The 16,320-nt window shown below is 41.1% G+C and overlaps 1 protein-coding gene across 3 annotated transcripts in view; it reads left to right on the plus strand.

The window, feature by feature from the left end:
* The first annotated feature begins 2,791 nt into the window (after positions 1 to 2,791).
* Positions 2,792 to 16,320, plus strand: part of MAP3K20 (mitogen-activated protein kinase kinase kinase 20) — a 195,088-nt gene continuing 181,559 nt past the window's right edge. The window contains exon 1 of one of the 3 annotated variants that reach the window (XM_017538234.1): positions 2,792 to 2,893. The gene's annotated coding sequence lies outside the window, so the exon portion shown is untranslated. The other 2 variants (XM_017538235.2, XM_017538236.2) reach the window with 2 other exon arrangements.

The following is a 16,320-nucleotide window of genomic DNA, read 5'->3' on the forward strand; positions in this document are numbered from 1 at the left end:
GAGGTAAAGCCTTGGCATTTGCATAAAAGTTGGCTAATTCTTAGCTACAATCCAGGCATAGACTATTCGCAATTTAAGATGGAAAACTAAGACAGCTAGAGAAAATGCCCCTGGGTGCCAGCTTGCACCATAACTCTTACCACCGTAAGAGGAGGGGAGGATAAAGACTGCGTCCTTCCTTTTAAGTTGCCATTCCTTCTGCCATTAATAGAATTTATATCTGCCCTTTCCCGATCCGCTGATAGCTGTTGGCAGTTTCAGGATATCTGTCTGAAGAGGGGCTTACAGGAAACAATTCCATTGAATAGGGGGCTAGAAAAGCTTTTCCTTAAGCTATATTTATATTTTTTAACTTAGATTGCATGTTTATTTCGGAGAATGTTCTTGGGTATAAGAGGGTGCTAAGGACTTCCAAGCCACCCACTGCTAAGGGTACATCTATTTTTAGTGTGGAAACATTTGAAGTAAAGGAGTAGGCAGGTTTGATAAGAGAGGTTTCACTAAGTCTCTTTTGTTATTGCTTTTTACACAAGTAAACCTAGACTCTGCCTGGTGAGAATTAACCAATTCAAAAAAGATTTGAAAGTTTGAAAAAGCAGTCAGTATTGAGAATACATACTAGACTATATTTATTAGGTCTAGGGCCCAAAAAGATCAATATAATCCATAGGAAACAGGCAGCTTGACAAAAGAAAAACCAAGGTTGAGGCAATCATCAGTTTATGATACGATCATTATATATTCATTTCAGCTATAGACAATACATATGCAGGTACAACAGAATATAAGATATGACCTCAAAGGGCTTGCAACCTATTTGGGAAGACAGGAAAATGTCTACTAGATTATCATTTAGGCATGTTTGTGAAACAAATCTTTAGTGTTCATTGTTCCTGCTGGTTATTCTCTTGGCCTAATTATGTGAGGAAAACAGAATGAAAGAAAACGACGGGAAGCAAGTGCAATGCGGCTAAAAATATTAAAGCTATTAAGCCATGTGCTCCCAATTTAAAGCAATGCATTCATGGTTTTAAAGCTAGAATCTGTAACTAACTACTAATTAGTCCCTCTTATTTTGCAGAGGAGAAAACTGTGGCCTATCTTGCAAAGCATTCTAGCTGATACTCAGTGGATACTCAGCTGATACTCAGCTGATACCAGAGGTCAGGTTTTCCGACCCTCAGTCAAGTCTTTGTATCACAACCAAGTACCTCTGAAGGTAAGGTAAAATGATTAGAGTCATCCTATGCCTGGGGTCTATGCTAAAGAGCCTTAGTTTCTCCTGGAATGGATTAGATGGAATCATTTGGAATTATTTGATTAGACCTCCCTTACAAATTTTTTTTGCATGGCAATTTTCATCAATTCTGATTTCTCAGTTACCAAAATAAAACTTATTAATGCTAAAATCTCCAGTCCTCATCAAAGGGCAAATTAATCTGAATGTCAGACTAATAAATTGTTTTTTAATCTCTATTCACTCATCACTCCACTTTCATATATTTAGCCTGTTGAATGACTGACAAATTTTCTATTTCACTCTTGACCTCTTTTCTGAATTTCAGTTTCATATTTCAGTTGCTGCATCTCTACCTGTTTTTATTCCTATGACCTCAAACTCAACATGAAGCCAGCTTCCCTTCCACATATTCCTATTTCTGTCAATGACACCATCATTCTTCCAGTCATCCAGGTCTGAAATCTTGGCATCATCTCTCTTCTTCTCTTCTAAATCTAGTGGTTTACCAATTTCTGTGGGATCTTCGAGAAATATTTAATATTTCTCTCAATTCCATTTTTTTTTTTTTTGAGACAGGGTCTCTCTCATCCAGGCTGGAGTGCAGTGGCACGATTGTGGTCTACTGCAGCCTCGACTTCCCCGGCAATTCTCCCACCTGAGCCTCCCTAGTAGCTGGGACTATTCGTGTGTGACACCACACTGGGCTAATTTTTTAATTTTTTTTAGAGATGAGGTCTCACTATGTTACCCAGCCAGGTCTCAAGCAATCCTCTCCCCTTGGCCTCCCAAAGTGGTGGGATTACAGGCACCACACCCAGCCCATTTCTTGTTTTTAATTCCATTTCCTACACCTAACTTGGGTCCTCATAATCCCATAACTGGGTGGTGACATCTACCACTCACCCTGCTTCCATCCTAGCAACCCAACCTACAACCACTGTGGACTACTCTCTCAAAATGACTATTTAAACAAAAGCACAAACACCCATTTCACTCCTTTGATTCTAATTTTCAGCAGCTCCCCAGTGTCCATGGGTAATAAAATTCAAAGTCAAAATCCTGGATAACGTGGCCCCTGCTCTTGCAAGCTCCTCTCATTTTTCCTTCACAGAACCATCCTCCCCAGTCAGAAATTTCTTTTCTTCCCAACGCCCATTTCCACCTTGGGCTTAGGCCTGTAATGGACTCTGGCTCCTCATCTGAATTCTGCTCTGTTAAAATTGAGAGCAGCAAACCACGGCCCCTCCTCAAAATGCCAGAGGTGCCTACTGATCTCTCTAGAGAAGCAGCCTTCAGACCTATGTCCCCAGAAATCTCTACATTTGTCCCTTTCCCAACTAAAGGAACTCTTGCAGGGCACATAACCGCCTCTATTTCTTTGTGTCCCCAGTGCCTGTTTGTTGAGGAGTGAGTTGAAGGAGCAGCAGGTGTGTTAACTTGTCAAAAAGATGAGTTAGGGTGTTGGTGGAGGGAATACACCCCACGGCCCTCCCCCCACAGCGGGGCAGTTGTGTCTGGGTGCCTCGGCGGGTCCTGGGGCGCGGGGCGGATGGTGCCCCCCGGGCGCAGGCCAGGGAGGCCGGAGAGCCTTCCCCACGCCTCGCTCGCCCGCGCGTGTGAGGGGAGGGCGGCCCGGCCGTTCCGCGCTTGAAGGTAGGTGGTGCTGTTGCAGTGACTGTCTTCCTCATTGGCGCCGCGCGGAGAGGCGGAATGTTCAACTCCTGACTCCGGAGGAAGCGTGGGAGCCGCGAGGGCCGCTGTCGTCCCGACCCCCGCCGCCCTCGTCGCGCGCGAGGCCTCGGCGCCCCCGGCTGCTGCTCGCGCCCGGCCCGGGAGCCAGGTAGGGGCCAGGCCGGAGGCCGCGGAGCGGGGGAGGGAGGGGGCGAGGCCTGTCGCGCTCGCGAGTCGTCCCCGCGTCTCGGGGCCGAGGCGCCGCCGGGGCCCGGGAGCCCAGACGGCCTTGAGAGGCTGCTCGGGGCTCCCCTCCCTGACCCAGGGCCCGCCCGGCGGCGGCGGCGGCGGCGGCAGCAGCGAGCGTTCGCGGCGCCCGGGGAGTCCTCGCGGGACCTCGGCTGCGGTGCCGCCAACTGCGGTTCTGGAGAGTTCGGGCCAGTCCCACGGAGAAGTTGGCGCCCAGAGGCGCGGGGCGCAGGCCGGGGCGGCTCGGGCTTTCGCGGCACGGGCAGGGGCCCCGCGAGCAGCAGAGCCGGCCAAGCATCCGGTGGCTGGAGCGCTGTCGGGGGGCGAAGCGCGAGGCCCCCAAGTCAGGGCAGGGTGCCGGCCGCTTCCCAGCACACGCCGTGCGTGCGAGGAGGGACGACCAACTTCTGCTTTCCTAAGAACTCGGCCGCGAGCGGCGTTGCGTCCCATCCATTTTCCTTCATTCTCTTTTCCTCACGTAATTAGGCCAGGAACAATGAACACTGAAGATCAGTTTTACAAACAGGCGTAAATGTATCCAGAGCCACCGCTCCCCGCCCTTCCTGCCCCGGGCTTGGGCAGCGTGGAGCGCCTGCCCCCTCCGGCTTCTCCCTTTCCTCCCGCCGGAGCCGGGGGTGTCCTCTTCAGTGACCCTCCGGGAGCCGGCTTTTCGTGGTCTCCGAGACCTGCACCAGGCCCAGAAGTGCTTACCCAGGCCGCCGCCTCGCCTGCTCATGACAGCTTTCAGAAAACTTTAATTCAGGACTGACTGGATGACTTCCGATTGCCTCAAAAACACATTGGGTATCTCTGTTAGGTCGCCGAAAATGTTTCTGATGCGCTTTGAAGTCGCCCATAAGCGTTGTTTGTGGGGAACTTTATTTTTGTTAGTTTCTGTAATAACGAAAGCAACGCAATTCCAGGTATAGTACAGTAAGCAGCGCTCATTAATAATGGTGTGTGAGAATCGTCTTACAGAGTGAATTTGAGGATTTTTGAACTAAGATTGTTGAAAACTGTATTTCGACTTCAACCCTGAAGCTGTGTTAGGGGAGCCTTCTTGCTTCCCTGACCTTCGTTGAAATGAACAGCTAGGATTTACTGGATCCAAACCTCCAAACACGTTTAGAGACAAAAGTAAGCAAGTGATTCAGGGCCACTTAATGCCCTCTTTGTAGTAGGCCTGTCTCCACAGTGAAATTTCGCTTGTTTTTCAATTAAAAAAAAATATATATATATATATATGATGGCTGCATTTTTAATTATGGTTTTGGCCATTTGTAGAGCCTTTGTTTTAAATTCCTGCTACAATAGTGAGATTTAGGAGATTGTAAATGAATAGGAATTTAGTTTGGGAAGGGAGAATTAAGATAAAAAATGGTCTTTTGGACCACTGCATTGTTTATTTTAATCTTTCGCAATTTAATTCCTATTATAAACTTTTTGAGATTATTTGGGGAGTTTTTTTAACCTCAAAATATTGTTTAAATAAAAAATTGTAGTGATAATAATTGCAGAGTAAATGACCATGATGCAATTGCCAGGACTTTTTTTCTTGTCTAAAAAAGCAAATAGATGATTGATCTGTTTTTCTTATTCTTTTAGGGAATACATAAGGACACACTAAAGAAAGGGGGAGAGAGAAAAATATCCAAATATTAAACACGCGGACTTGGATCTAAAAATGGATGGTCAAAGATCTTGGGAACTAAGGGGCCTTCTTGCCAAATAAGGAAACTTGGCAAGTTGCACTGTGTATTTTAACTTAGCACAAGAGTGAGTGTTATTGGCAGTATATTGGCTCAGCGCCTATCTGGAATGAGCAGTGAAACTGACTTCGATAGGGCTACAAAACTACAAATAGGAGGTCTGAGGGGCGTGGAGTGAATAAATTGGATCATCAGAGAAAACACTGGAGAAATTACAATGATGTTGCATGAAAAGAAGTCAGTTGTAAGGTGAAGCTATTAGTGTGGAATGAAAGAGCAAAATAGCTTATTTTAGAAACTGGTACATTTAGAAGAGAGGAGAGAATCGATTTTTTTTTTGTTTTGTTTTTTAAAAAGACTGGAAAAAGGTGTTCGTGGGGATATAGTACTTTTTGGAATAAGATAGCCCTATGTCTGTATCCTGAGATGTTGGAAATAAAAATGAATTTAGATCACTTGTTTTTCATTTTATTCTATCCAGGACAGATTGACAGGCTGTGTCTTGTCTATTTAAATGTAATAGGAACAGTTAAGACACCTTTTGGTCTTACTGCAAGGAAGATTTAGGCTATTTTTTTTTTGTAGCTATTCACTTTGCCCCACTACATAAAAATAAGCAGAGTTCCAGCTGTGACCAGAAAACTGTACCTGGTAAGGGAAAAGGGCTGTGAATGCTAGAGCTTAGATTGATTTGACTGATACATGGGTGCTTTTATGTCAGACCTTCCTATGGAAAGCTGAAGCATCGATTACACCCTAACAGCTGTTAAGTAATCCCAGCACAGTAGAAGAATGTGTGAGAACAAAGCAGCCACACATCTGACGCCCAGTGTCTTCAATTGTAAAGCTTCAGATTGAACTTTAGGTGGATGGTAAGCAATCCAGTAATTACTGTAATAAGAAAGGAGTTAAAGAGGGAAAACAAAAGGCAAATGAGAAGGAGGAGGCAGAACGTTATTAACAAAAAGACACTATATGGTAGAAAACTGATATGACTTTGGAGTCAGGCCTGAATTTGACACAAGTTGTGTCACCGGTAAGTTAGGTAGTTGGCTTGAGCTACTTTCACACCATTGATCCTCAGTTTTCTCACATGTAAGTTAGGGACAGTAGTACCTGCTTCCTAAGGATAAGTACAGTCATGTGTCTGTTAATGGGGATAGGTTCTGAGAGAACTGCGTTGTTAGGTGATGTTGTAGTTGTGTGAGCACTGCAGAGTACAGTTACACAAACCTAGCTGCTATAGCCTACTGCACACCTAGACTGTGTGGGATAGCCTCTTGCTCCTAGGCTACAGACCTACATAACATGCTACTGTACTGAACACTAGGCAATTGCAGCATAATAAGTATTTCTATCGAAAAATAGAAAAGGCACAGTAAAAATGCAGTATAAAATCTACAGTATCAAAGATAAAAAAAATGGCAGACCTGTGTAGGGCACGTACCATGAATGGAGCTTGCAGGACTGGAAGTTGTTCTGGGTGCGTGAGTGGTGAGCGAATGTGAAGGCCTAGGATGTTACTGTACATTACTGTAGACTTTATAAACACTGGATACTTAGGCTATACTAGATTTATTTAAAACTTCTTCAATAATAAATTCATCTTAGCTTGTAACTTTTTGCTTTATAAACTTTAAACTTTTTTTAACTTTTTGAGTCTTGAAATAACACTTAGGTTAAAACACACATTGTACAGCTGTACAACAATACTTTATTCCTTATTCTGTAAGATTTTTTTTCTATTTTTAAATTTAAAAAGTTTGTTTTGCTCTTTACACTTTCTGATAAAAACTAAGAAACACATCGGCCTAGGCTCACACAGGATCAGGATCATCAATATCACTGCTTTCCACTTCCACATCTTGTCCCACTGGAAGGTCTTCAGGGGCAGTAATGTGCATGGAGCTGCTGTCTCCTGTGATAAGAATGCCTTCCTCTGGATGCCTCCTGAAGGACCTGCCTAAGTTAACGTTCTTTCTTTTTTTTTTTTTTTTACTAGAAAGAGTACACTCTAAAATGAAGATGAAAAGTATAGTAAATACATAAGTAACAGTCGTTTATTATCCTTATCAAGCATTGTGCCCTGTACATAATTGTATGTGCCATACCTTTTTACAACTGGCAGCATGATAAGTTTATTTACACCAGCATCACCACAAACACATGAGTCATGCATTGTACTATGATGTTAGGAAACTGTGCCATCACTTAGCAATAGGAATTTTTCAGCTTTATTATAATCTTACGGGATCACTGTTATGTATACAGTCCATTGTTGGCTAAAACATGAGTTATGTTTACGGTGCATGACTTTATGAGAAACCACTTAGAAATGCTTGTACCAGTGCCTGAGATTTCAGCCACTATATCAGTGTGGTAAAGAAGGACGTTTTACTACATCTCTCGAGTTATACACAGAGCTGGTTGGCCTACTAGCCTAGTCTGCTTTCTGCTGCTGGAGCAGTCTGTCACAGCCTTGGTAATTTACAAGGAACAAGAATAATTTATTCTGCTCATGGTTCTGGAGCCTGGGAAGTCCAAAAGCATGGCTCTGGCATCTGGTGATAATCACCCATTGTGAAAGAGTAGACGCAAAAGCAAGCGGTGAAAGACAGAGAAAAAGGCAGTGAACTGAGATCACTAACCCACTCCCAGGATAACAGCGGGAATCCATAAATGACCTAATCACCTCTTAAAGGGTGTGCTTCCCAGTACTGTTACATTAGCAATTAAGTAATTAAGTTTCAACCTGAGTTTTGTTGGGAGAATTCCTACCTTAGCACTCACTTCTTCCAGCCAAGGCTTGCCTTTGGTAGCCTGGTCTGTTCCCAGATCATACTCATGTAGTGGGTAGGTAGGTTTTCATAACTACTCTCCTGCTTTGAGTATAAGGATTTCTGAAGTGTGCTTTAGAACCACTTGGAACCATTCATATAGCTGATTTTGAGCAGGGCCCAACATCCTTCTTTCTGGACTTATCTCTGGGCTTCTGTTTAAGAAAACCAAGAAGAAAAGGAAAGAATTGCAGTCTGCACATCATGTAGTAAATATTTGCTTATTAAACTTTTCTACCAAAGTACCCTATTGTGGGGAAAAATGAGTGTTTTCCTTCAAGAATTAGTCCCTGTAGCCACAGATACTCCAATACAAGCAAGTACAAACTTTAAAATTTTGTATTTAATCTTAAAATTTATGAGAATTTTGTATTCTCTTCTAACCTACTCTGCTTTACTTAAATTGAACAAATCTATACAAACAGGTGCATATTTATTGCCCCAAATCTTTTTTACTTTAGAAACACAATCTTGCTATGTTGTCCAGGCTGGCCTTGAATTCCTGTGCTCCAGCAATCCCCCTACCTGAGCTTTCCCAGTAACCGGGGGTAAGCGCATGTGCCACCTTGCCTGGCTTATTCCCATAATGTTAAAGTAAAATTGTTGCTGTATGACAGCTGTTTATTCATAACACCTTCTGCACAGTACCATGTAATACCACATATGGGAATAAGCACACAAGGAGCATGGGATTGATCCTAATAAAGAGTACTGCACCATGAAGCCTTGCAGCCCGGCACACTGCGTGGGGTAGTGCAGTTCCATTTTGCTGATAAAGGAATAGGGGTAGATCATCATCCAAATATTTTTTATGTTAGGTGGTTATACTCTGGCTTTCAAGATGAAGAGAGCTCTTTGCTTTGGGAATGGGGTGAGGAGAGGGAGAGGAAAGTTTTAGGATAGAAACCTGGAATGTGGCTTTTTGCTTCCCACCCAGTTTGGGAGGAGAAATTGAGGAAGATGGCCCAGTCATTTCCATTATTTCTGTCACTGATGTTCACTGTGCTTCTCCGTGATGTTTAGTGTCAGGTTCATGACTGCTTCCCTCAGAAAAGGAGGGAGACCATCTACAGTAGATTAGCCATCAAACTCACAGGGTTGGAGTTGATCTTAAAGCAGCATTCATTCTGCTCTCCTAGCTGTTGCAAGGGTCTCCCACTCCACACCCCACATCTTGTTGAACCCTCTTGGCGAGGGGTTACTCACTACTAAAGAGGGTGGCAGATTTTCTTGTTGGCCGACTCTGATAACCAGGAATCTTTTTTTTTTCTTTTTGGAGACAGGGTCTTACTTTGTGCGGTGGCACAATCATAGCTTATGACAACCTTGAACTCCTGGGCCCAAACTATCCTCCTGCCTCAGTCTCTTGAGTAGCTGGCACTATATGAACCACCATACCTGGCTAATTTTTATTTATTTATTTTTTGTAGAGATGGGGTCTCACTATGCTGCCCAAATTGGTCTTAAATGCCTGGCCTGAAACAATACTCCCACTTTAGCTTCCAAAAGAATCGGAATTCTTTCTGTAACTTTCATCCACAGATAGCCTTGCCTCTTGATCATCAAAACATAATATAAGGTCTTAGTTTTCCCTAGTTGTACCATCTCAGGGAGTATTCATTCCAGGCATTCAGTCCAAAGTTGTACCTATCTGTCAGCAGCTAGGATGGTCTGATACTTTCTATCTGACAGAAGACAGTTCAGGGTACAAACAAGAGCTGAGTAGCAGCAAGACCTAGGGTGGGAGCAGGTTGGGTGGGAGGTGGCGAACTGAAGTGAGCCGTATGTACTTGGGCTGCAGCTTTCTCCCCAACCCTAGTCCTAACACCTGTGAATTCCTCTTCAAGCCAAGCCCTAGAAATCTCCCCTCTCTGTGCACCCTCAGTCTATTCAACTCTGGCCCCATTCTCTTCCTCATGCCACAGGAAGCTCCCAGTTTCTCAACACAAGAAGCCCACGCAGCGGCCCATGCCGTGGCCACAGGTTGTATCCACTTTATTTTTCCTAGTTGGGCTTCTGTTTGAGCACTGACACATTTCCACGCAGCACTTCTGTGGCATAAGTGCTCCCACCAACTACATTCCTGTTCCTCCTATGTTTTACTTCTGGTAATAATATTTTTGGTAAGGAAGTGTGTTCTGGAAGTTGCTTTTTATTGGTTGAAACATTAAAATTTTTAAATATTTCAATAAGAATGTTTAGCTCATTTTTATTATGTTGTTCTAACTAGAGAGTTACATTGCTTATATGGTAAAGATACAGGAGGAGGGAGAACATGAAACAATAGCTATTCTGTTTTTCAGATTCTTATTTAAAGTCGGGTTCTCTCAGATATCCATACCTGAAGTTCTACTCGGTATAAGATAGACTGTTTTTCTAGGAGCAGCCTTGGAGGAAGAAGGGAAATATCGATGGTAGATACAGCACTAGTCGGTTCTCTTCGTATACCTAGGCTTGCAGAGTTTTTTTATTTTTATTTTTTTGAGACAGAGTCTCACTGTCTCCTGGACTGGAGTGCAGTGGCGTGATCATAGGTCACTGTAGCTTCGACCTCCTGGGCTCAAGCGATCCTCCTGTCTCAGCCTTCCTGGGTGCTGGTATTACAGGTGTGAGCTATTGCACCTAGCCAGCTTTTATCTTTTTTAGTGATTTTTTAAAAAATAGTAGAATAGCAGTCCTGTTTAGGAATAGAATCTTTGACCTTGGTGTTATGGACAAATACACTGAACCAGAGCTTTCCTCATTTTTTGAAGATAAGACTGGTAGGGGGAAAAAATTGCAAAACAGTGATTCCCAGTGGTGTTCTTTTAATAGACATGATAAAGCACATTTTATTAATTTGTTCACTGATCTATGTTAAAGAGGCTGAAATAATAGTAGCATAAATATCAAGGCAGCAAGTTTGGCAAAATAATTTGCTGAATACTGAAGGCTCTTTTCAAAGTCTTTTTTTTGTCAAATCCAGGTCATGATAAAACAAGTAAGTTTTTCTTCTTATGTTTTCAGAAAGTAAACTGGCAACCATACTTTTTTGAAGAAGGGGGAAAGGAAAGCATGAATTAGGGACAGGAAAATAGGAAGGATCTAAATTCAGAAATATAGGCCCATATAAAACCACAAGATAGAAACATCAGAGAGAGTTCAAAGACCTTTTTTCTAGTAAAGTTTATCCTTTCATAAAGTAGATTTTTATTTTTATTTTTACTTTTAGAAATGAGATCTTCGTATGTTGCTCAGGCAGGGCTCAAGTGATCCTCCAGCCTTGGCCTCCCAAAATGCTGGGATCACAGGTGTGAGCTACTGTGCCCAGCCAAAGTAGATTTAATTTTTTATAAAAATAATCACTTGCAGGTATTGGATAAACAGGTTATAGTTTTCTGGGGGTTAGATGTGCATTGACTCTGCAGCAGATAAGGTCTGAAAGAAGACAGTGGTCACCAGGGAAGAAGGGGACAACCCAGGACCCTACCAAAGTGAGGGCTATCATTGAATGAATAGATCTTAGAAATGCTAGTATCCAAAAAGTGCAAAAAAAGAAAAGTATTGTGTTTTAGCAATTGAAATTTTCATATGAAAAAAGTTTAAAATAAATTATAATTGCTAACTATTAAGATCTTTCAGAAATGACCAAGACCAAAAATAGCAGTTAAACAGAGGAGTGAGAAAGAATTAGAACATATGCAAAGAGAGGAAGAGGATTTAGGGATCAATAGCACATTTATTTGTTAATAATTGCTCTGCAAAACTAAGAGATACAATATAAAACAGTTCTGAAAATGGGGAGAGGAAAGGTATTGAGGAGAGCATACCTGACTGTAAAAGCTGAAGGAATAGATGGCTAAATATGATATCAAAGCTTATTAAAATAATAAAACCATAGTTTCCATTAATTGCATGTATCCATAGGCTGGGTACTGTGCTCACATATGCACTTTCATAGCACTGGTATTATTGCCAGTAAGAACAATGAGGCCAGAGAGGCACAGTGCCTTGCCCAAGTAGCTAATAACAGATTTGCTGGTAGATCTCTCTAGTAGAGGTCTTTCCTCTTAATCATACTGCTTCCTTGTTGTAATATCTCTTATTTGGAAGTGAGATTTATTAATGAAGTCAAATAATGCTATATAAACTTAATAACTTTGGGGCAGTCAGTTTTGTGACACTGAATGGAAAAGATTTGGAAATGTTTTATTTATGCATGTAGAAATGCCACAGTCTGAGAAAAAGTGATTTGTTAAACTTACCAAGAGGTGGAGGGAGGGTTCAAATTTGTATCAATCTAATTCTAAAACCTTGCTTTTTAATGTTAGAACTGCAGTGGGGTCATTTTGTTTTTAATTTGGGGCAAAAGTAACAGTGAAAAGACAAGTGACTTATTTGAGGTCGACACAGATCTGAAAAATCAAGAAGCAAAATAGCAGATCTGTGAATAAGAAACAAGTCTATTTTTTTGGACTAGAAGATTGAAAACTTTAAAAGTAAAATAATTCTTTAAGATTTTCTATCTTCGTATGGCTCCACTTTTGATAATTAGCTGATGTTGCTATATATGCTTTCAGCAATTTGGTTAATAGTTTTTTTGAATTTTAATTGAAGGAAAATTTTTTAAATTTTTTGACATTCTACTCAAGTAGTGAAATGATTGGATTCAACCACCAAATTATTGATTTTCAACATTTACAGAGTTGTGATGCCTTATTATGCTTTGGTTTTTGTGACATTTCTGCTCTAACTTACCCTTCAGTGTTGTGTGGTAGATACTTAACATTTAAAACAGCTTTGAGAGTTTATGAAACAACAGTGAGAATGCTACAAGATTAGGACTGAGCATTGTTGCGTGGACAAAAATTGCCTTTTTTGTGTGTAAAAGCAATTCAATTCTTTTTTTTTTTTTTTTTTTTAGACAGAGCCTTTCTGTGTTGCCCAGGCTGGAGTGCAGAGGCCTCCTGGGTTCAAGTGATTCTCCTGTCTCAGCCTCCTGAGTAGGTAGGATTATAGGCACATGCCACCACGCCTGGCTAATTTTTGCATTTTTAGTAGAAACGGGGTTTTGCCATGTTGGCCAGGCTGGTCTTGAACTTCTGACCTCAAGTGATCCACCCACCTTGGCCTCCCAAAGTGCTGGAATTACAGGCGTGAGCCACCACGCCTGACCAAGGCAATTCTTTTATTACAGTGAGATGAAAACGTTGGATTTGGTTTGATATACTATGTAAATAAATGTATATAGATGACTTTTTATTAAATTCTGGTATATTAATTCAGTGGAAAATACATTTGAAAAATTAGAACATAATTTTGTCAAGTAGTAGTCTTCCCCAACAGGCTCTAAGTATAAATAACTAGCAACTCAGGTTTTTCATTCTTCTGGTCATAAACTGATCCCCTTAGAAAAATGATTCTTAAAGGAGAGAAAACTCAAGGGAGAAAAAACTATATATATGGTCTAACTTCCATGTAGATGGGAGTGGAAATCTCAACCAGATTTTTCAGCTGCATCCATGATACTTTGCCAAGCTCACTAGAGTTAAACCTGTACTCATACACACTAGATTACTAGTTTCTTCAGTATTCAGATGGAACTTAATTTTTTATGGTTTCAATAAAACAAGTAATTGTATAGTTCCATTCACAAATAGCCAGTTCCCCTATGGCAGGGTGTATCGCAAAGTAGCGGTGATTCTGGGAAGAGCCTGACTAGTTGCCTCCTGTCAAGGGGTGAAATCCTGGAGAAGAGTGCTTCTCAAAGTTCAGCCTTCTTCTGGCACCCTTAGGTCAGTGTCAGATGTGACTGATCCTGCCTCAGTTCATCCATATTCCCTGGGCTTGTTCTATAGCATAGGACTTAGATGGATTCATACTGATCTCATCCTGCTTCAGACCTCTGCCTTTGTTTCGGAAAGGATTTCTCCTACTCCTTCCCCAATGCCAGGATTCAGAGGGACCCAGTACTGGAGGTCTCAAATACACTCTCCTCAGTCTCCCAAGAAGCCTAGGCAGCACTTTCCAGATCAGAATTTGCTTCAGAACCCCCTGGGGCACTTGTAAAAGTTACATACCTTATGTTTTACATAACTTGCTTGAAATCTCTCCAACTACAAAAGGTATAATGGAATAACAACCAGAAATTACTCACTTATTCAACAGAATTTTTTTTAATGGAAAAGCTGCATCACTGTGTACCTGGCTGTGTAGTGGTGCTGAGGATCCAGATGTAAACAGAACTGAGTTTGACTTGAGGGAATTTATAGTCTGGTAGGAATTAAGTGGGAAAGATAAATGGGTAAAGAAAGGGGCTGTGGTACAGAAGAGGATTTAACTCTGTTCCTGAGACTCAGAGGTGGTCAGGGATAGGAATTTTCTGGGAAAACAAAAGTATTTGGAGCAGAGACACTAGCCTGTGCAGAAGTGTGGAGATGTGAGAGGTCAGTGTGTTTTGGGAACTGCAGACAGTTCCTCATGTAGTATGGGAAATGAGATGACGTGAAGTCAAAGTGGCTGTAAGTGGTAAATAAATAACACAAGAAACTTTCCTGGAATTAGAATACATGAGTTACAGATTGAAAGAGTTCACTGAGTGTCCTACCAATGAATGAAAAAGACTCATTCCTAAACATATCCTATTAAAACTCAGGATTTCTGGCATAAACAGAGGATCCTAAAAGCTTTCGGAGAGGGACAAATAATATAAAAATGGTTAATAATCAGTAACATCAGACTGCTCGGTAGCCACAGTAGAAGCTAGGAAAAAAATGAAGTAATACTTTGGAAATCATATGGGAAATTGTTTCCTACCTAGAATTGTATACCCAACCAGGTACCAATCAGGCATTTTAGGCTATACAGATTCTCAAAAAATTATATTCTGTGTGATCTCTTCAGCTAGCTAATGGGAGATATGTCTTGTCAAAACAAGAGAATAAACCAAGAAAGGGAAGACAGGAAATCCAAAGACAAGGTTCTCACAGAGCAAAAAGGTGAAGGAAATTCTTAGGATGGTAGCCAGCAGAAGTCCCAGTCCAAGTCAGGCCTAGAGAGTAACCATTCCAGCCAGATTGAATCAGGATGAAGGGCCTAGAAGGCACGTCTCTAAAATAAATAAATAAATAAAACCAATGTGAAAAAAGGAGGGAAATTACTTGTTTTAATTTTATTGAGAGGAGTTTTGCAGCTCCTAGGAGAGTTGAACGAGGTGAATGTGTTAGGAATATAAAAAGCTAAGCAAACAACAACAACAAAAAACAGGGCAACTAATTAACAGAATCAAAAAGTTATCCAAGGAGGGAGATGTAATTATTGAATTCTGCATGGCACTGCTGGGAATAATATTTACTTTGTCAGATTACTGTGAACACTGTTGACTTAACCAAGTGTTACAGTACAGTTGGAAGCTGGGAGGTTTGGGCAAATGTGCCATGTTTGTATGCATGCCATGTTTGTAAAATGGTATATGAGAACTAAACTCTTGTCTTCCACAGAAGTTAGTAGGTAATATCTAAAATGGAAAATCAAGAAATAGGAATATAAGCACATTATTTAGAAATACAGAGTTCAGTACCAGAAGAAAATACGAAAGGAACTGAAGTTAGTTGGGTATGGAGAGTGGGACTTGGATGTGGGGTATGGGGAGGCAGGAAACTTCCCTTTTACGATCAGCTTTGTAGTTCAATTTCATTTTAATGCTTTCATAAAATAATTAACAAAAATTTAATCCTAGCGTCTGTAATACTGAGGGAATCTTGCAAATGATGTTGGACATTTGGTGGAACCAACTTTTTACATTGCATATTTATATATCTACCCTTGGCAGCATCCTTAAATTTTATTCAAATTTTGTTCTTTTCCATGTTAAATTAAATGGGAATTACAGAAAAAGTTGGTAAACTGTTGATTCACATATGTTTATAGATTATATTTAGATACTATGATCTTACACCCACTCATATTTTTATGTGGAGTGTATCGTCTAAACTTTAGAGAATGAACAAACAACCCTTCCTCTTTCTTGCCTTCTCTTCAAAGTAGAGCAGTGTTTGACTTCATGTGAGAAATTGGCATTCCTCAGTGACCTGATTTTCCTGAAATGGGGTGGCTAGCCAGCTGCACACTAAGATCTCTGAGCTGCCTGCGCATATCACTCAACAAAGCCCCAAGCTGTTTATGGAGAAATGTTGCCAGTTTATATGGACACAAACCAACCTCTTCTACCTTTTTATTTTTTAAAAAACTCGCAGAAGAATGGAAAGAGTAGTAAAATGCCCAGATACCCGTCACCTAGATGTGCCACTTCTTAACATCTTGCCATACTTGCTTTCTTTCTCCCTCTCTCTATATCCATGCTTTTTTTTTTTTTTTTTTTTTTTGGTGTGTGTGTTGGGCGACAGGGACAGGGATGAGGACTGAACCATTTTAAAGTAAATTATAGACATCACACTTTAAAATGTCTAACTGCATTTCCCAAGCAATACATCTGAGGACATCCTTCTATAAAACAAAAATACCATTTTTTACCAAGGATAACACAGTATCATCTAATGTATGGTTAAATATGCAGATTTCCCTAATATCCCAATAATGTTTTCTATAGTTTTTTTTTTTTTTTTACCCAGAACCC

This window comes from Cebus imitator, unplaced genomic scaffold (genome assembly GCF_001604975.1).
Source record: "Cebus imitator isolate Cc_AM_T3 unplaced genomic scaffold, Cebus_imitator-1.0 Scaffold110, whole genome shotgun sequence".
In the NCBI taxonomy this organism is placed as follows: Eukaryota; Metazoa; Chordata; class Mammalia; order Primates; family Cebidae; genus Cebus; species Cebus imitator.